Source organism: Pseudorca crassidens, chromosome 13, assembly GCF_039906515.1.
Source record: "Pseudorca crassidens isolate mPseCra1 chromosome 13, mPseCra1.hap1, whole genome shotgun sequence".
NCBI classification, from domain to species: domain Eukaryota; kingdom Metazoa; phylum Chordata; class Mammalia; order Artiodactyla; family Delphinidae; genus Pseudorca; species Pseudorca crassidens.
Genome location: NC_090308.1, coordinates 38826302 through 38848054, shown reverse-complemented (window position 1 = coordinate 38848054; position 21753 = coordinate 38826302). Strand labels below are relative to the sequence as shown.

Below are 21753 nucleotides of genomic sequence, written 5' to 3'. Positions count from 1 at the left end.
GCCAATATCTGAAAAAGGTGAGAGAGAAGCCATGAGGACACCAGGCAGAGGAGATTCTAGGTAAAAGAAACAGCTAATAAAAGGATCCAGAGTTCTGAGAAACAGAGAGGAGGCTTGTGTGGCTGGCCCAGAGGGAGTGAGGAGAGATTAGCCTGAGATGAGCTTAGAAAATAATGGTGGCCAGAATGAGTAGAACTTTGTAGGAACTTTAAAGAACTTTGGTTTATATTCTGAGTGTGATGAGGAGGCGCCAAAAGATTCTGTGCAAACAATGGCAAGATCTGATTAACTTGAGACTACTATGTTGAGGGCAGTCTATAGCGCTCAAGGATGGAAGCCAAGAGACCAGTAATCTAAGAGAGATGTGATGATGGGGTTCAGAACAGGGTGAGAATAGAGGTGGTGAGAAGTGGCACAATTCTATCCTGAGAGAAGAGCCTGAAAGTAAAGCCAACTGGATTTACCAACTGACGATGTGGATGTGACAAAAAGTGTGGAGCCATTAACTGATATGGGAATGATTGTGGGTGAAGCAGATCTGGGGGTAAGATCCGGTTCAGTTGTGGACATATTAAGTTTGAGATGTCTGTTAGATATTCAAGGGAAGGTATTGAAGGAGCCTGAAGTTTAGGGAAAGAGATAATTAAAAGCATGAGGAAAGATGGAGAAGAGAGTTGACAGATAAGTCTTGAGGAGTCTCCAATATGAAGAGGTCTCTGGGAAGCAGAGGAAATACTTCTAGAATTTTTATTTTGTTCTTTTTTCAAGCCTATTTTTCTTCATAGTTTGCTACTGTTCTCTTTATGTTTTGTTCCTTATTCCTTAATCATTGTAAACATACATTTTTATATTATTTTTCACTGTTTTCCTAAGAGTAGAAGTTCTTGATACTCTTTAACTCTACCATGGGAGAGCTCTTCCAAAATGGGTGGTGTATTTGCTTCTTCCAAGTGGCCCAAACAAATATTAATTTTTTTAGTTTCTCTTTTGGGGATCCCAAACCTCAAATTCATGGAGAAGATAACTCAGGGATTTTATTTTCCTCAGGGGAGGCCCCTAACCCTGAGCCCAGACAGAAACAAATGTTCCCTGTGCAGTTGTTTTGTTTTATTTTTAAATTTTCTGTTAACATGAAAACTTTTGAGAAACTAAGTTTTTTTTCCCCAGCTTTATCGAGGTATAATGGACAAAAATTGTTTATATTTAAGGTATACAACATAAGGTTTTATATACACATATATTGTGAAATGATTACCACAATCAAATCAATTAACATGTCCACATACCCATCACCTCACATAGTTACTATTCTGTGTGTGTGTGTGGTAAGAGCACTTGAGATCTACTCAAGCAAATTTCAAGTATATAATACCTTGTTATTAACTATAGTCACTATGCTGTACATAAGTTCTCTAGAAGTTATACATCTTATTCTAAATGTTTGTTCCCTTTGACCAGCATCTCCCCCACCCCACATCAGCCCTTGGTAACTAGAATTCTACTGTCTGGTTCTATGAGTTCAACTTGTTTAGATTCCACATGTAAGTGAGATTATATGGTGCTTGTCTTTCTCTATTTGGCTTATTTCGCTTAGCATAATGTCCTCCAGGTTCATCCATATTGTCTCAAATGAAAGGATTTCCTTCTTTTTAAAGGCTGAATAACATTTCATTATATATATATGTGTATTATATATATATATATCACATCACATTTTCTGTATCCATACATCTGTCATCAGACACTTAGGTTGTTTTTGTTATCTTGGTTAACGTGAATGAACATGGGAGTTCAAGATAGTGATTTTATTTCCTTTGAATATATAGCCAGAAGTAGGATTGCTAGATCATACAGTAGTTTTATTTTTAATCTCTTGAGGCACTTCCATACTCTTTCCTATAATGCCTATACCAATTTACAATCCCACGAACAGTATATAAAGTTCCCATTTCTCCACATCCTTGACAATATTTGTTATTTTTGACTTTTTCATAATAGCCATCCTAACAAGCTTGAGGTGATATCTCATTGTGGTTTTAATTTGCATTTCCCTGAAGATTAATAATGTTGAGCATGTTTTCATATATCTGTTGGCCATTTGTATGTCTTGTTAGAAAATTGTTCAAGTCTTTTACCTACTCTATAATCAGTTTATTTGGTTTTTTGCTATTGAGCCCCTTATATAGTTTGGATATTAACCCTTTATTGGATATATGGTTTGCAAATATTTCTCCCATTCTGTAGTTTGCCTTTTCATTTTGTTAACTGTTTCATTTGCTGTGCAGAAATATGTAAATAATCTAGGCTTTAATAGATGATTTCTATTCAAATCTCCCTTCTCTTAAAGATTCAAGGCCCTCTTCAGTCCTCGCATGGACACTAAAGCCAAACCCACATTAATAGCATCTCCCCCTACTTCAGGGCAGCAGCAGGTGAATATCTCTGAGTGGTGGAGGACAGGGGGTTATAAGTGATACTTCATTTCTTCCTTTTTGTATCTCTATATATTGTTTTCTACAATAAAAATAAATTTTTATTATTGCAAGAAAAATAAAGCAAATATGAGTTTGTAAGTGTTCCCTGCTAATGAGATACCGACAATATACATGTTTTACTCTATATGACACAGAACTATCCATATGTGTGAAAAAATAAAGGATGTATTTTCTGTTTAGATCAGAGTTGGAATGTGCATATGGCTTGTCCTCAGTGGTACAGGAAAGTCATTGGGGCCTTTAAAGGAATCTAAAGCATATTTCAAATTTACCTTTCTACTCAGTTGTCTGAACAATAAATTATGTGCCGATTTTATTTCAGCATGGTGCCAAATATCTTAATAACAATGGAATATTTCTTAGTCATCTGAATTTTTGGTGTACATGACACAAACTTGCAGATTTTTAAAAAAGAGCTGTGTTGACTGTATTTTTTAATCTGCTTGTTGAATGCAGTCATGATATGAACCACCTACAAAGAACATTTCCTTTCTTGCATTTCATTTTCTAAGGTGTCTCAGAAAATTTATTAGATAAAGAGATGGAAATAAAGAAGGCTATTATAGGAATGTTTTCACTTAAGGAGTTTTTCCTGGTTGATATATATTTCTGTGTAAAATTGCGGGGGGGGAGGTCTTTCCTCTCTGTCAAATCTTTGATCCTAACAAAAAGAAATATTCCAGATGAAGGCAATGAAATGCTTTTATGAAGTTCTCTCTTTTTGAGGACAGTTAAGTGTTGAAAAGTTGTCCCTTCATTTTACCTGTCCTTGAATCTCCATATGGTTTGCTTCACATTTACCAAAATGAAAATTCAGATAAATAGGACCAATGTAATAAGTTGTGTAATTTGAATATATAATAAAATGAATTTTCAAATTGCTACATTCAGAAATGCAGCTACAGCGAAATGAGAACTTCTTTCCAGAGGGGAGAAGGAGAAGAAAGGAGAAGAAGAGAAGCTTGCAGAGGCTTTATTTACACAGGCAAAATAAAGTAGAAAGTTAAGATACTCTCTGGGGAGAAAGGTCTCTCTGAAATGGTATCTCAGCCATGCAACTTCTTCCTTCCCTCTCCATCCACTTCCCTGCCCTTTTTCCTTTCTAATCATCTCTTTCATTTCAGGGACACGTCAAAGATAATTTTCATACAGAGATGTCAAAATCCATTTTTACAGTTTCCAAAGAGGCTTCAACAGAATCATGTGAATTTTATTAATTCTCCACTACATTTTTTCTATCTAGACTTAGAGAAAGGGTGGGAAAGTTTGTCCTTCAGCTTCTGTCAGCAAATGACAAGTTCTATTCTTTTCAGAAAAGACTAGTCTGCTGGGAGTTCATTCTACTATATGTGTAGAAAAGTCTAGAAAGATAGGTTTAGATGGTCTCAATTCTCCCAAGATTTTTTAAAAAGTACTTTAACTTCCTGAAGCACTGCAGACAGGGAAGGAGGGGGTATGATTCAAAAATACTCTTGCCAGAGATATTCTCGAAGGACCAGGGATGCTTACAACTACGGATAGTGTAAGAGATCAGCCCATCACATACTTGTCTTCTTCTTTTGGGTCCCCTCTACCAGCAGCATTAGTACAGAGAAGGCTTTCAGAATTTCTTTAAAAAGTAACACACATGAAAGTTTCCAACTGAACCTGACCTGTTACTCATCTGCTCCTGGGTTTGCTTTCCTTTGGAATCATAATTTAAAAAAACAACAGAATTTCTTAGTAATACTAATGTAACCCTGTAATTAAGAAGTGCATAAAAGGAGTTAAATTTCCATTTTCCCTATTTATGCTGTGCTTTCCAGGAAAGAGACATGGTATTTGGAGGTGGGGGCAAAGAGAGGATGGACAGTGTTTCATTCGTGCATCAGTAACTGATTTTGAAAGTTCTTCAGTAAAAAATTGCTTTCGGCTTCCACAATAAATAAAATTACACTTTGGTATTTAAATACACTCCCTATTAAGATACAAAGAAGGCAAAAATTTCTTGCCAGTTTCTGGTTGACAATCTCTATTGTTCTTATGTAAATTCCACAGACATGCTTTAAGAAAGGGGCTTGGTAGTGGGGACTGTTAAGACATTTCTTTAAATAAAGCACTTTAGAGACTTACATTTCTAAAGATTTAGTTAAAACATAGAGGGAAAATCAACTGCTAGAACGGACAAATTATAGGAGGTGAATTAGTGGGAAGATATCACGTATTTATACACAACTTCTTCCTAACAGGCCTAAGATTCATTAAAAATATTTAATTATGATTCCATGTAAAGTAAGAGGTATGCATTACATTTTACAGATTAGAGTCCAAAATTCTAAAGCAAAGAAAGATTGAATAACTTGATAAAGGTCACTGGAAAGTTCTTCACACCAGGGAAATTGACACATGAGTTCTCTGGCAGTCCACACAGTTTGGTATTCATTAGATTATATATGATTAATTTTGATATGGACAAATCTTGAACTCATACTATATGGAAACAATTAATAGACTTGACCGTAAATGTTGACAGAGTAAGAAAAATAGCCTTCTGTTAGACAAATATGGTAGTGGCTATGTGGCCGTGCTACTGATTTCACCAACACACTCTTCCCCGAAATATTGCATCACTATTCTGGAACACATGCTGCTGCCCTCTTTAATTATGTGTTTAGATGGCAAGCTACTTCCTGGAATTAGAGAAGTAGCAGTTCAGCATCTAGCCTCTGAATTGAACCAGATGACCTTATGTTATAAAGGAATGGCAAAATAGGAGCTGACCACAGGCCTGTCTGCTGGATCCAAAGCTATATTTGTGGGCAGCAGTGCTGGATACTGTTGGGAAGTTTGTCCTTCTTATAATCATCTTTTCAAAAGTCAAAAAGTAGGAGAAAAGGAGAGAGGAAATTAGAGGCATGGAGTTGATGATGTTGATTATTGAGACTGACCATTTTATCTTTGGAAATTCTTCAAACTAAAATCTGAGCCTGGTGATAAACAAAGATAAGAGAGAAAAGATGAGTCCCCAGAGAGATTCATAAAATGCAGATTAGTCAGACACTTCTACTGATGTCAGTCTAATCAAGCATGTAATTTATCAATTATGTAAATTTTAAACTGTACTAGTTAAATACATTCAAATAGCATGCACCTGTGTCCCATGTTGGAGTCCTAATATTAACTTAAATTGTAACCATATTGTTTTTTATTTTGTGCCAACATAACTGAATCTCAAAGCAATGCAGTAGGAAATTTTTAATACAATCAAAAGTCATTAATATGGCATAGAGTTAGCTTTCTTGTCAAGTTTGATATAGAGTTTCTGTATTTTTCCAAAACCAGTTTCAGCCCAACTTCCCTTAACGGTTTTGAAAATACAAACAGAGCAAGCTGAAATGGTATATTGCCTCCAACTCTATTCCCACAGGTGGATTTAAGTTAGTGCTACACAGTCCAAATTGTTAAAGAATTGGCAGCTCTAATATTGCAGTCTGAAGTTCATTCCAGCAATTCTAAGAGGGAGCAACACAGCACAATTTTTTTTTGGAATGTGTATCACTTTACTAATGTTTCAAATGTTTATGTGTAGAAGGATCTTATATAATCCTTTCATCTAATAGATAAGGAAGTGCCAGACAGGTTGTTTGATTTGTCCAAGGACACACAATTAATAGTCAGAGTAACAGAGCCAAGAACTCCAGTTTCTTGGCTGATAGTGAAGTTTGGAAATGCGAGGCTTCATATAGTTGCCATTTCACTTTTTGATATGCTTAGCTGTGGTCGTGATTTTTCCCCCCAGTTTAACTATTATAAAGTTCATCTCACAGTTCTCAGTGGCAAGTAGAGAAGGGGCGTGGACTTTGGATATATTGGGATAGAAAGATTGACAGGCTTGAAACAGAGAAGAGGACTAGATGGGCAGTCTCAGAAAACTTGGGATCTTATCTTTGTTTCAGCTCTTTCTAATAGCGATGGACTGCAGTTTTTCTTCAACTCCTTGAATTTATTTTTTCCTTTAGAAAATAAGAACCATGTCCTTTTCCCTGTCCACCCCAAAGAGTGGTCTGAAGTCTGAAATTCAACCAATTAGATAATAATATTTTATAAAGTGTAAAGCACCTCAAGTGTAGGCCATCATTATCACAGAGTGCCACTCAACTTTCTGAAGATCTCCAAATTGGATTCTTCACTGGTGAGAAATAATATCTCCAGTACAGAGGGACACTTACTATCAAGCCATTGTTTAGAAGAAGCAATCATGATTGAAAACTCTCCTGCCTAAGAGTTTCAAGAATCAGAGTGGCTAACACACCAAGAGCAGGACTTTCAGGCAAGCAGATCTTTTCACAAACAGAGAAAATTTTACCCTTTTCATCCTAGAGTGAAGTGTTGAGACAATTGCTATTACTCACTTGACTGTCACTTTCCAAAGTAGTTAAGGCAATTATATCTGATGACATTTATTACCTGAGAGAAAAATATGTGGTGGTACATATTATAAAAAATATTGTTTGAGTCTCAAGCATTATTACATAGGAAAATTTTTTCTAATGTAATATTTTAAAATAGTACTTATTTTATGTTCTTAGGCTCTACTGTGCTGTATAAATAAAAAACATTTATGTTTAAAATCTTTTGGAGGGAATAAGAGCTTTCAGTTTTTATTCCACCTGGAATTCTGTACCTTTCCCTGATATAACTTTTTATATTATGAAGGCATTTTGAAGGTCTGGAATCAGATTCAGAATCAGTTTATCTCTACCAGATGAGTCCTTTTTAGAAGGACTGACTGACTAAATTAATTTTAACAAACAAAAAAGAAAGGAAGGAAGGAAAGAAAGAAAAAGAAAGAAAGAAAGAGAGAGGGAGGGAAGGAAGAAACACTTAGAATGAAATATGTAATAATTGTTCTTTTGTTTATGTTTGCTTTAAATTATTTAAAATATAATTTTAATGTTTTATAGATTTTTATATAAAACTTATGCTGGTTTATCAGTATTGTTTTAGGATCCAAACATTTACAGAGGCAACAATATTTATATATAATGAAAATCACATTTATTATCTTCTACTCCAAAGCATCTGCACCCTCTGAGGGCATTAATATCTTCTTCATTACCTACTGTTGATTCTACTCCTATGTTTATTCTATTTCTAAGTTATTCTCCACCATTTCTCTAAATAGTTTGTATCTAGTACAGTGCAACTTATTTATAAACTTCTATAAGCTTACAATTCAAAAAACCTTTGCCTAATTTACCTAATTACTCCCATTTCATTGTTTTAGAACAGAGGCCAATAAAGTATGGCCTGTAGGCCTAATCTAGCCCTCTACCTTTTATTTATAAGTAAAATTTTATTGGAACACAGCTATGCTCTTTCTTTGCATATTGCCCATGGCTACTTTTGCCCTACAATGGCAGAACTGAGTAGCTGTGACAGAGGCTGTGTGGTACACAAATCCTAAAATATTTATTATCTGGCTCTTCACAGAAAAAGTTTGGTGGCCCCTGTTTCAAAGGATTGTTTTCCACTCAATCTTACTAATTGTGGGGCCTGAGTATTTCCTTCTCCAGCCCTTTCTTCTTGCATATCCCTGGAAATAGTGTGCTTCTCAGAAATTCAATAATAAAAGCCTAAGTATATTCACAGCCATGTTGCTCTTTCCTTCTCAGTGGGAGCTACATGGCACCCAGTGGCTAGAAAGTGGCTACTCATCCCAATGCCACTGCACATCATTAATGTTTATTCAGCAGCTTATGATGTACAAAACTGCCATCCAGATGGCACTGTTTTTCTCTCTAGAAATCTCACCTTCCATACTACCTCATCTTGAGTCATCTTCAGGATAACTGCTGAAGTCTGCCTTGTCCATTAGTTAATAAGATCACCTTATTTTTATAGTTCTATTCTAAAACTTTTTTCCTAAAGTTGTTCAGAATCTTTGAATTCCCTTTCTCTTTCTATCCCTACACCCCCCTTCTATCCACATACTCTTTCGTATCATTATACCCCGTATCATATTAGCCCAGTCTTTCACTGTTCCTTTCTCTGCTCTAAGTATTCTCTTAAACCACATACTCTGTCTAGAATGCACTTAACCATGAGCCAGTTTCTACCATATGGACAAGGTCAACATCCTAGAAAAGGCTAGAGCAATAAGACAAAGGACACTTGGATTCTTGGGAGACCTACTGAGGCAGAGCCACCTAGAGACCTTGAACCAGCCACATACCTTTGAACTGTTGTGTTAGAAAGAAATAAACCTCCTTCTTGTTCGAGCCACTGTATTTTAGGTATATTTGTTACATTATCAGTCTGTACTCCAAGTAATGCATAACTAATTTAATTTCCATACTCCCAGGTTCCCATTAACTCTTTTTTTTTTTTTTTTTTTTTTTTTTGTGGTACGCGGGCCCGTCACTGTTGTGACCTCTCCCGTTGCAGAGCACAGGCTCCAGACGCGCAGGCTCAGCGGCCATGGCTCACGGGCCCAGGCGCTCCACGGCATGTGGGATCTTCCCAGACTGGGGCACGAACCCATGTCCCCTGCATCGGCAGGCGGACTCTCAACTACTGCGCCACCAGGGAAGCCCCAACCCTTTTTTTTCCAGTAGTTTTACTGGCAACAGCAAGTGAAGCACAGAACTCTGGATAAGCTAATAACTCTTCTCTTTTCCTATTTATCTCTTTATTCTCCATGTAACTTTAGAAAATAAAATTAAAACATTTCTTCCATTTTGTGTTAACTTGTTTCGAATAGCAATACATATTATATTTTTGCTAAAAATCCAGAGTTCTTTCTGTCTTGTGAAACAAATTTTTGATGTACTCTCTGAGACAAGGGAAAGCTCTGTACCTTGATGATTTCGATTCACTAACTAAAATCTCTCAGAGTGATCAGAGGACTATCTGTGTCCTGATGGTTGTTTATCTTCAGACAAAAAGGGGCTGTTAAAATAACTTTGGTTACATTTAAATTTAGCCATGTTACTTGTCTCCATGAATGTTGACAACCAAATACTCTCCAGGTTCCATAAAATTTTTTTCACTTATTTTAAACATACTTGCTTTCATAGATGAGCCAACATTGACCCCCTATGCCTAATTATCAAAGTGAAACACAGAATAAGAATGTTTGCTTTATTTACAGAGTGGGTAAAATTTGAGTACAGTAGGGTCGATTAAATGGTTATAAACTTTTAAATTCTGACCAGGGAATTTAACCTTCTGATACAAAAAGTTATATAGGGAAAAAAATCTTCACACAATTATAAAATTCTAGGAAGTATATATGTCAAATGCGCAATTTTTTTGAGAAAACAGGCCCTGTAGAAATATAAATAGCCAAGATAGCGGGTCTTTTTGATCAAAGAAAGCCTCTCTCACAAATGATGACCTTAGGAGAAATTAAATATTGACCTACAGGGAGTGCAGGATCAGGTGGAGTGACAAACAATTTGAAAATATATAAATTAGATTTGTTTTAATTCATCATTAAACCAATGTCATTTCAAAAAACTAATACTCTTGATAAAAACACAAAACTGTTTAAAATGCTTGGGTTTGATTTATGTTCACATTAATTTTACTTATAACCTTTAAATTTTCCAACAGGATGACAACTATAAGGTAAATCTCATATACATCAGGGATTTTTTTTTGGCTGACAAGTGAAAACAATACACCTTTTCAATGGCAAATAAGAATATGATCAATCACAAGGAAGGAAACACAATTCCTTATATCCAAAGTGCTGAATATTAAATGCCTTTTTGTTGAAGAACATTCAGAATAAGCTATGCCATAAACTTCAGGATCTGGTCAGCCCTGAAACAACCCCCCCCCCCCCCGCCACTGTTTCGAAGGCAGGTAATGTCTGTAGTAATCTCATTCAGAAAGGGAAAGAAGAAGAAAGAAATATGTCTTAAAGCTTAATGGAGAAAAAAATAACGAGAAACAGACTTAAGTTACCAGAAGTCTCGATGGGTCAGTAAAAATTGTCACTTTTCCTCTGATGGGCTCAAAAGTATCCCATTTTTCAGACTTCAAATAGCTTTTATGTGACTTCTTAGTTTATTTCCCAACAATGGACTACACTTTTAGCTTGTTAAATATCATAGTAAAGATGTGCAGGAAACACACTTAAATCGTAAGTTTCTTGGACAAAGAGATTTAACTAGTTTATTTTTATTGAAATGGTGAGTTCATAGGTACCAGCCAAATGCTAAAGTTAGACATTCAGGAATACTGGAGTGTCATTAGTTTTAGTAGGTTAAATTTTCAGTCACATTATCATATTTAGGTTTCAAAATAAATTTCAGTCTACTGGGAGATATGTGGTTATCAAATTTTATGTTCTTGTCTTTGAGAATTTTGCTCTTCTTTTAGCTGGGGAGGAGAATTTCTTTGTAAGTGTCTTGGACTTTGATCAGAGGAAAGAGGAAAAAATTAAGTATTTATTACAGTGTGGGGTTGTGTTTTTTTGCCACATGGAAAAGTCGAAGAGAAAATAAATGCAATATATTACTAAAGGCTTTTCAGGTATCTTAGGATAAAACCTTCTTTTCATTTGCATGCTTTGAGTATTTCTCCCCCATGAGCCCCTAGGCACTTTAAAAGTCAAAGCAAACTTAATGGTACTTTTTCCTCCAACAATGTTATATGTGTTTAGGTCCCTGAAGAAAAACGTTTTCTAAGTTTGTTTTAAAAGTCCTTCAGTTGTGTTCATTGTATGTTTCAAGATGTTCAGTGTAGACTATGGATAAGTGAAGAGAATAGAAGGAGGGAAATAATAAAAGGGAAACTAATAAAAAATCTTTGAAAATGACATCTAGCTCCAAAAATACAACTCTAAAAAACCATTAGTCATTTTATTAAACATATTTATTAAGCTAATCAGCTGGGATGATTAGAGTAGTAAGCTGGAAAGTGAGGTGGTGGAGTTACTAAAGGAAGCTTCTTCTACCTGGGGTTGCGATGTCATGGATACAGGGCTCGGCTACAACGGCTTTGGGCTTTTGCAGAGGAAGTGGTTTTTCAGATGACAACTACTTAATTACCCCTCTCTGCTTTAAAAAACAGCCAGAAAATTAACCTTCAAAACTAATTTGCTGAGTTAAGAGGCCAAACATAGTGCATTTGCTCTATCAGGACACCTCACAGCATCTGAGGGAACAAGACTAGGCTTCATGGATAGCCAGGTTTGAGTCTTGGTTCTACCATTTATTGAGTGGTAGTAGGGGAGGTGACTATAGGAGGGAGGAACCTTACGCAGTGAATTATTCATTCAACACAGTTTTGCTGCATAGTTATTAGGCATTCACCTATTTGATGGGAATCACAATTCCCACATCATAGCATTATTGTGAGAACCAAATGAATTAGCGAATCTAAAGTACTTAATACAGTGCCAGGCATACACTAATAGCTTAATATACAGCAGGTACTATTATTACGATCAGTGAAAATAGCTAGTAAAAAGGTTACGTTTGAGGATCTGTTGTCCAAAGCACACGTGCAAAACAACCATAAAGAAGAAGCTAGGTTACAGAGTGATTAAAGAATTAAGACTCCTGGGCTTACCTGGTGGCGCAGTGGTTGAGAGTCCGCCTGCCGATGCAGGGGACACGGATTCGTGCCCCGGTCCGCGAGGATCCCACAAGCCGCGGAGCGGCTGGGCCCGTGAGCCACGGCCTCTGGGCCTGCGCGTTCGGAGCCTGTGCTCCGCAGCGGGAGAGGCCGCAGCAGTGAGAGGCCTGCGAACTGCAAAAAAAAAAAGAATTAAGACTCCTAAGAAAAAGTTCTTAAATTTTCTCTAGATATTTGAATCATCTTATATCTTGCTCTTATTATATATCTAAGTTTATATCCAATAAATTTTAAACATACTGTTTATTAAAGAATAAATTTTTAGTAGAAAAAGCATTTGGAATGTATATATATATATTTTTTTTAATTTACATATATATATATATATATACACACACACACCTGTTCTTATTAATCTAGGCCAGAGATTCTCAAAGTGTGGTCCATAAAAACCTGGGGATCACTCAAGACACTTTGAGAAAAATATATTGATAATAATAAGTTATTCTTTGCTTTTTTCATGATGTTTACGTTTACACTGGTGGTGCAAAAGCAACAGTGGGTAAAACTTCTGGTGCTTTAGCACAAGTCAAGGCAATGGCACCGAACAACAGCAGTAGTCGTTATATTCTGCATCATCACTTGCAGTAAATGAAAAAAAATGCCAGTTTTACTTGAGAATATCATTGATAAACCAGTAAAAATATTAGCTTTATTAAATCTAAAACCTGGTGTATACAGGTTTTTATTATTTTGTGTGACAAAATGAGATCACACAGAAAGCACTTCTGGTGCATACCAAAATCCAAAATGTAATGATAGTCTTGAGGAAAAGCACCTATGTGATTGTTTGTGCTGTGAGATGACCTAGCCACATTTTCATGGAATTGTTTTTATTTGAAATAATGACTGATAGACAAGGAATGGTTAGTCAGACTTGTGAAGACATGTTGTCAAAAATAAATGAAGTGAGCTTGTCACTTTAAGGAAAACAATCGACACTGTTACCAGTAATAAAGAATTTAAGCTTTCATAGGAAACATAATTTTGGGAAACTGGTATCTGCCGCTGCAAATACCAAATGTTTAAAAACTTATCAATGGAGATCAGTGATGATATTAACAAATGAGATTTTTTTTCATATTGTACAATGAAATGTATGAATCTTTGGAAGATTTGTGTAACTCTGTGAATTGATAATCTTCTGATGAACAAGGCATGCTGTTACAACAGAAAACAAACAAAAAGATTGATAAGAGATTCAAAGTTCCATTCAAAGTTCAAGGTAGATGAGTAGATTTTAAAATAAGAGTATGAAAAATTCACAGGCATGGTTTCAGATTCCACACTGAAAGTAACCTCTGAAAAACAGCTGTCAAGTTTTGGTGTAATATTAAAGGAGAATATCCCCCATTATCTGAAGAAATTATTAAAATAAAATCCCCTTTTCCAACTACATATTTGTGTGAGGCTGAATTTTCTTCATAAACTCCAATCAAAACAATACATTTCAAAGGACAGAGTACAAAAGCAGAAATGAGAATTCAGCTATCTTCTATAAAGCCAGATGATAAAGAGATATGCAGAAATTTAATGTCACTTCTCACTATTGTTTTTATTTTTGAAAATATAGTTACTTTTCATAAATATGTTACTTTGTTAACATGTAATGGGTTTATTATTGACATTTTACAAAATTAATTATTTATAACAGTTCTGTTTCAATTATTATATGGTATATAATCATAGGTAGTCAATAGATATAACCCATAAAAGAAAAGCTCTTTGGGGTCTCCATAGTTTTTTTTAAGAGTGCAAATATGTTCTGAGACCAAAAAATTTGAGGACCTCTAAAAATTAATGACCTGAGCTTCTACCTCTTTAAGAAGTCAGAAAAAAAAAAGATCAAAGTAAACTTAAAATAACTTGACAAAAATTATTTAATAGAGATAAGAGAAAACAAACACAGAGAAATTTAATAAAGCCAATAAAGATAGCTCTTTGAAAAGGTCAACAAAATTGATAAACCCCTAGCTAGATTGATAAACCAAAAAAAGGGGAAAAAGAATATACATTACCAAAATCAATAATGAAAGAGATTCATCACAACAGATTCAACAGGTCAGACAATGATAACAAAAAATATTATGGACAATTTTATGCCAATAAATTTGACAACTTCAATGAAATTGACAAATTGCTTGAAAATACCTTGCCAAAACTGTTAAGAGCTAGAACAGACGATCTGAATAGTCATCTTTTAAATAAAGTAAAACTGTTATCAAAAACCTCCCCCAAAGAAAAATCCTGGCTATTAGTTTTACTGGTAAAATCTATCAAATATTTAAGGAAGAAATATCACTAATCTGGTACAAATTCCTTCGGAAAATACAGAGAGAACACTTGACAGTATTTGCTGGTGGATTGGATATGAGGAGTGAAAAAACAAAGGGAACAGGCTGACGTATAATTTTGTTTTGTGCTACCTGGGTAAATTATGGTATTTACTAGAATAGGGAAGAAACAGATATGTGGGAAAGGAGAAAACATACATTAATAGCACTGTTTAGAACACTGAAAGTTTACTTGCTAAGTGTATATGACAAGTCTACAATTGGATATATGAGTCCAGAGATCTGTGGTGTAGTCCGGGGCAAGAGCTATAAGTGTGGGATTTATCAGCATGTAAAGCCATAACCGACATTACCTGGAGACTGAACGTAATACATGGAAAAGAGAAGGAGCCACAGGACTGAATACTAAAGTATACCAGCACTGAAAGGTAGAAGAAGAAGTTAAGCTGGCAAAGGAAACTGAGAGGGCATGGGCACCGAAGTCATAGGAAAACAAGGAGACATATGGAGATGAAGACAGGGGTCTTTTCTATCAAATGCAACTGAGAGGGTAGGTACCATTGAATGTGTCTACACAAAAGTCACTGCTGACCTTGACAAGAGCATTTTTAGGGGAGGGCTGGAGAGGGGAGTCTTATTGGAGTGGGTCAAGGAGAAGAAGTTGAGATAGAGAAGAAATAGAGAGAGAGAGAGAGAAACTCTTTCAACAGGTTTTACTGTAAAGAGACGGAAAAAATGTGTTAGTGGATTGTAGATACAAGGATCAGTACATTTTTTTAAGGTTATAATTCCAATGGGAAGCATCCATTAGAGGGGAATACATTAGTGATGTAAAAGAAACAGGGCTGATCTATGCCCTTGAAGAGAAGCAGAATGAGCAGACAGGTTGGGAGGAAAAGCAGAGAGTATGGGCAAAAACACAGGTGGATTCCTGATGTGCTGGTGAGAAAAAAAGAAATCCCATCAGAGGGCTTTGGTTTTCTTTGTGAAGCATGAGGAAAGTCAGCAGATGATCACAAGAGAAGAGGATGGGACAGAACATGAAATATTGGTGTAGGGTATAGGAAAAGTGAACACTCTGGGGAAATTTCATAGGGTTTTAGGGGAGCATTGAGTGCCCATTTGAGAAATATTGTGAATGTAAAATAAAACCATTTACCTGAGTTGTGAATTTCTTCCCCAGCAATATTCAATTACTTTAACTAGCAGTAACTGGATAGTTAATCAGGGTTCTGGAATTGTCAAAACAAAGAAATATGACAAAGTGAGAGAGAAGCAGGGAGGTAGAGTGTTTTCACAACTATCCTCTCTCCCTAAGATCATCAGAGTAAAACAATTACCAAGGACCTTTTGCTTCAAATCCACTGCTGAATACAGTATGAAAGGAACTCATTTTTTTTCCAGAGTTTATGGCTATGTGTCCATGACCTCACAGTTTTCAGTGCAAAAAGGGAAATGTAGTGGTCCGCTGCCCTGAAAATTCCTCTTGGCTTTTAGATTCCACCTTCTTGTATTTTCAGCAGTCATCTGACCATAAACACTGCTATCTCAGGTATTTCTTCTTCTAGTAGCATATTGAGAACTTGTCTGCCACCCCGCTCAAATAAAAACTTGGTTGCTATGTATTTGTTGAACCTCACACAATTCCTGAACAAGAGAGAGTTGGCTCCCTTTTTCCTGGTGACAGGAATCAGTGTGACAAAATTTCAGACACCAAAGATTTGATAGGGGCTAGAGCATGTTGACCAACCAAGTCACTAACATTGTCCTCATCCAATCGAACTTATCCTCTAAAAGGCTCACTGTGAGGTCACTGCACTTCTGGTCTGTAAACCAGCAGAGATTAATTCTGTGCAGGCTGATGATCTATCTTTAGAGCTCACTGGAGTTCTTGGCTCTTCTAAAGCTCATCATGTGAAATGTTTCAGTCATCTTTGACAATGTTATCACCCAACATGCGCATGAGCTTTGCCTAACACCAATAGCCAGTCCTAAAATATAGTACTGGGCTCTCAGATCAGTTGCTCTAGACCAAAAATCTATTTTGAAAACAACAGCAACAATGACAGCAACAGGGATTTGCATATTTAATTAGTTTTCTTCCATGGCTTCATTTGGTGATTGGCAATTATCAGTAACAATATTTATAATAGCTAATATTTACTGAGTACCATTCTAAATGTTTTATGTAGATTAAGTCATTTAATCTTTGCAGCAACCTAACAAGATAGGTACTATTATCATTCCCATTTTAAAGGTAAGGAAACTGAGTCACAGATGGAGTAAGTAACCTGCTCAAGGTAAAGGTACTACATATCCAAGCTGCAATTTGAACCTTGCATCCTGGCTTCAGGAGGTAGTCATAAAACTGGCAATTTTGTGTGGCTCACCTTAATGCAAAGGGGAAGCTACAAATCCATATTCAGTCTAGCTCTCTGCTCTATTTCAGTATCATGATGATTTTCACTGCCATTCTCGATCTCTTTCTTGGCCTCCCTTGTGTCAGGTACAACCACCATCTCTTGGTGAGAGAGCAAGTCAGGGCCAGGGGCAGAACTGTAACTGAGGGACAGAATCGCTTCTTACAAGACAGCACTTGGCTGCTGATGTCTGAAGACTCCTGACCTTGGCCTCATTTGCCCTGCGAGCTCCTCAGTCCAAGTGCTCAATAATGTGAGATGTGACTTGCCTCTGAAATAGATTAAATCCTAGCCCTTGTTTTTCAAAGAAACTCCTCTTGAAACCTAACAGCAAAAGAGTCAATCTTTCTGATTGAAAAGTTCACTAGTTATAATAATTCTAGAAGACTGTCAGACACTCGGGAATCATAACACCTACAACTAAATTCCTCATTTCTCCCACAGGATTTTTCAATGCTAAGAACAGCATCAATGCCAGTATTCCTGGCAAAAAAAAAAAAAACATCGCTAATTGACAATCAGAAGAATCCAGCTAACGTGTTTACTGAGTGTGAACAAGAAAGGTTGTCACATCCAGAAATTCCGAAATAGTTTTCTTTCTTTAGAAAACATGTATGTATATCTTCCCAGGACAAGCAGCAGTTCTCTCACGTGTTTTGGTCTGTGTCATTGGTCACAGCTGAGTCAGAACAGAGGTGACTTCTGGGCTATTGCAAGTGCCAATTTCTGTATTTGGCAAGGGTGGCAGTCTGGATGTCCTCATCACATGAAAAGGTTGACAGCATGGTCATTTTAAAATTTGCCCAGAAAGGCTATAGAAGGTATGAAAGGTGGCACCCAGAAGATAAGTAGCAGGGTCAGGGAATAGGAACGTGGTTGTTATCACTGGCACAGACCACTCTTCCTGTCAGCAAGATATCACCAACACGGCTTTCACTGTGAGGTGATATGTTTGGGACATACAAATAAGAGAATATAATTCCTATCCACTTCAGAAAGAGATAATCATGAACACCTAGAAAAGACATACCAATATGAAGCAGACTGTAGAATAGCTAATGATACTTGGTTTTATAATCCCATACTCCCAAATTTCTAATAGCATTTAACAAAATTAGTGTCATTAGACAAGAAGATGTATAATCTTACAAGCGTCCTGGAAACCATCTCCATCAGCCATCATATATTAATGTATCATGCTGGAAAAATTATCTACAAATAGAGTAATGAAAAGAAAGAAAGAAACAAGCTACTAATAGCTGGAAAAAAATACAAGCACTTTCTTCATCATACTGAAAATAGTCCTGCTCTTGGCAGGAGCATGGATACCACATAATCCAATTGTCTTCTCTTTAGAAATAAGGAAACTGAGCCCAGAAAAGCCAAGCAATATGTATCTTAAAAGAGCATTTCATTAAAACTCAATACACCTTCAATTTTCTTTTAAGAAATTTTTTATGATTTTCCTTCTGTCAATATTACAGAATGTCTGAGCTGCCGAAGGCTGGCTGAAAAATTAAAGACCTCCAGCCCTGTTTAATACTTGAAAGCCAGTGAGGTATATACTCAGTGTGATTCTTGGAAAAAGAGAGACATACACATGTTCTTTACATCTCATCTTCTTCAGACAACCCAATGAGCAAAGCTCTCAACAAAAATATAGACATTGAGACAGTTTATTATGGAAAAATAGGTGATTTTGAGGTCAGAAGAGTTGGGTTCCAAACAGTTAAGGTGTTTGATATGGGGTACATTTCTGCCTTAGCTTTGTTTTGCAAAATTATAAAATGTACTTAATATTTCCTGACCTGTTGCAAAGTCCTTCAAAGCTAGATTTAAGCTTTGAACGAAATTATTCCCAATTCATGATTGTGCATGCATTTTAATCATATGTATGTGATGTACTGACCAAAAATAACATTCTAAAATTCTATTTCAAATAGTAAAAATTGAATTGTACAAAAATTAAATGTAAACTAAATGTAAATAATAATAATTTACAGGGTTATTTAGAAATTAGATGAGACACGGTATATTAAAACACAAGATATTATGCAAAATATATGGTAAATATTTACTGATAGTATCCTTTATTCATTAATTAATATATTCAACAAATATTGAATACCTGTTCTGTGTAAACCTACTACTATTATGCTTTTTTGGGTAATACAGCAAAGAATTTTACACATTTCCTAATGTGAGGGTCTGTTAGTATAAATGTCTTCAATAAGATGGAAAAGAGGTGTGATTACAGACGAATGACCAAGCTTCCCTTTGAATTTTAGGACCTCATACACAAGTGTTACCTCTTCACAGGTTTTTCCAGGACATTTAATGGCATTAAATCCTATTCTCACAACAACAATCCTGTTCAGTAAAAGCATTCTTTACTTGTTTGATTAAAAAAGAATCTTCATTCTAGAGGGGAAAGGATTTCTTAAAACTCTTGGATAACTTTATTACAAAACTCATCATCAAATCCATTTAACGCTACGGCACTTTGCTTTTTATGCCTTTAGCAGAGAATTTGCTACTTTACTCTAGGAACCATGAAAAACACTGTAATTTTTAACTGTGAATGCAGAATATTTTGATTAAACAGAATAAATATTTTAGGAAAGATTATCTCCTCCTTCAGTTAAATTGCCTTGATTTTTCATTGCTTTCTGATTTTGACCTTTATAACATCATACACTAGATTAGAAGCCTGGCTCTGTCACTTACTAAATTGGTGACTTTGGTTATTTAACATCCCTGACCATGGGTATCATCTGTACAATGGGGATGAGATCAAAGTTTCTTTAGGAAAATTAAATGATGTCATGTATGTTGATGGCTCAGCACAGTGCCAGGCGTCTCATACACACTCAATGACCATTTTTATTGTTTAATTAATAACACATTTTGGCAGCATACTTGATGAGATCATTGCCTTTATCCTCTTCAAAACACTTTTTCTCAGCAATTTTGGGGTATAATAAAATGAGGAGTGCACTGCCAGAGTAGCATCCTGCTCATTTTAAAATTCGTAAAATGAGCCTGCCTGTAATTCTACTGTAAGAATTCCACACCATCCCTTCTTATTAATTTTATAAAGCATTCTTAATAACCTGTTTTGGCTTTTTAAATGTGAGACGCCCCGCCTATTCAATATTCTGCTACAACCTAGCCACTTCCTCATGGACCTGAGCTTGTCCAAGCTGAAGTATTATACCTGTGCTTTCAAGATGGTCCTAGTTGGAGAATTTTTTCAAAAGATAGCAAGGTCCCTTCAAATTTTATGATCTTTAGCAAAGTCACTGTTTTAGATGTTGTTAAGACACTCATCAAGATGTCACTGAGAATGTAGATTTCATATGTATTAAAACTCGTAGAACAAAGAGCAAGGAGACCGCAGTGAACAAGACAGACATCATTCTTGCTCCTTGAACTTACCTTCTAGTGGGAAACAAAAAGTAAACACTAGCTTAAAATGAAAGAATTGTGGTACCCGTAATGAGTAGAATGAGATGATATAATAAACACTGAGCTGAAATAGAGAGTGATGTTGCAGGGTGGTGTGGATGGATGATAATGGTAGGAACCGCCTTTAGGTAGGGGAGTTGCTGAGAATGCAGCCTGAAACCCTATAAGCAAACGCTGAAAGGAAGCTAGACATACAGGATCTTGAGTAAAAGTTTTAGAATTTATTCTAAGTACAACCAGAAATCACTGAAATAATTTATATTAGGAGTGATATTATTTATGTTTTAAGATCACTTAATATCTTCTCTATGTAGACTAACCAAAAGGCATTTTGTTAAAACGAAAATGCCTTTTTTGATACATTTGATTTATTTTATTTTGGTCATGATGTCATTGCTCAATTAGTTCAATAAATCTGTCATGTGACATGTCACAGTGCTAGAAACTCTCAGAGTAAAGATAGTGAAAAATGGTCCTCATGTTTTTCTATGGGTTAATCGTAATAGCTGAACCCCTAAATGTAGTGCTTTGTTATTGTGCCTATGAATCATTTATATTTCAAAACTGTGTGCTAGAATTGTATTTCCTCTTCACAGGTCCAGTGTCCTATACCCTGTGTCACTCAAAGAGAAATGTTGCTAGCATCAAAATCAACTCTATTTTCTAATACTTTATACCACAGTCTACTTTGCTTCATATTTTAATCATGACAGATTCATATAATTTTTTCCCCCCTGGAGTTTCAGCTCTCTTCCCTTTTGGCAAAAGAATAATCTGTATTCACAATATTCTAGTTTTCCATTGTCTTAATCTGGTTATTTACTGCATAGAATCTTTCTTTTTTTTCCTGGACACATACTCTCCCTTAGCACAGCAGTCCCCTCCTCCAACCGGAACCAGTTATGCTCTAGATTGTCTGCACAGCTTACATGCAAACACTTCCCTTCCCTGATTCCTGAGTTGGATGCTTTCTTGGATCTCAGATCTTCCACTTTCATGGTTTTCTCCCACACGCTATTAAAGTAACACCTTAAACAATTTCTCAAGGAAAATAAAGGCATAGATGGTAAAACTTCTCAATCTTTGCATCTTTGGAAATATTTCTAGTTGGACTTTTTAGCTGACAATTTTAGCTGAGTATAAAATCATAAATTCAAAACCTTTTTCCCTCAGAACTTCAGAAGCATCTACTGTTTTCTCACCACCCTCTACCCCCACCCCACTGATTGAAAGCAGGGTTCCTCCTCCTTCTTTGCCTCTATATTCTCCTCCCATTCTTTATATTCATATATTCTCATCATCTTTCTGGTAAATTTCGGAATCTTGTCTTTATACCTTGTAAGTGGAAAGTTCATAATGATGTAATTTTCACGTATCCTGGTCAGGCTAACGTAAGCATTTCTAGTCAGAAGAAATTTCCTTTTTCAGCTTTGGGAAATTTTGCTT

The 21753-nt window shown here is 35.9% G+C and overlaps 1 long non-coding RNA gene across 1 annotated transcript in view; it reads right to left on the bottom strand.

Annotated features, from left to right (window-relative positions):
• Window positions 1-12231, bottom strand: part of LOC137204587 (uncharacterized) — a 129874-nt gene extending 117643 nt beyond the window's left edge. Inside the window, exon 1 of the long non-coding RNA XR_010933741.1 lies at window positions 12060-12231. This is a non-coding gene — a long non-coding RNA (uncharacterized lncRNA). The remainder of the gene's footprint in view (window positions 1-12059) is intronic.
• Window positions 12232-21753: the final 9522 nt, after the last annotated feature.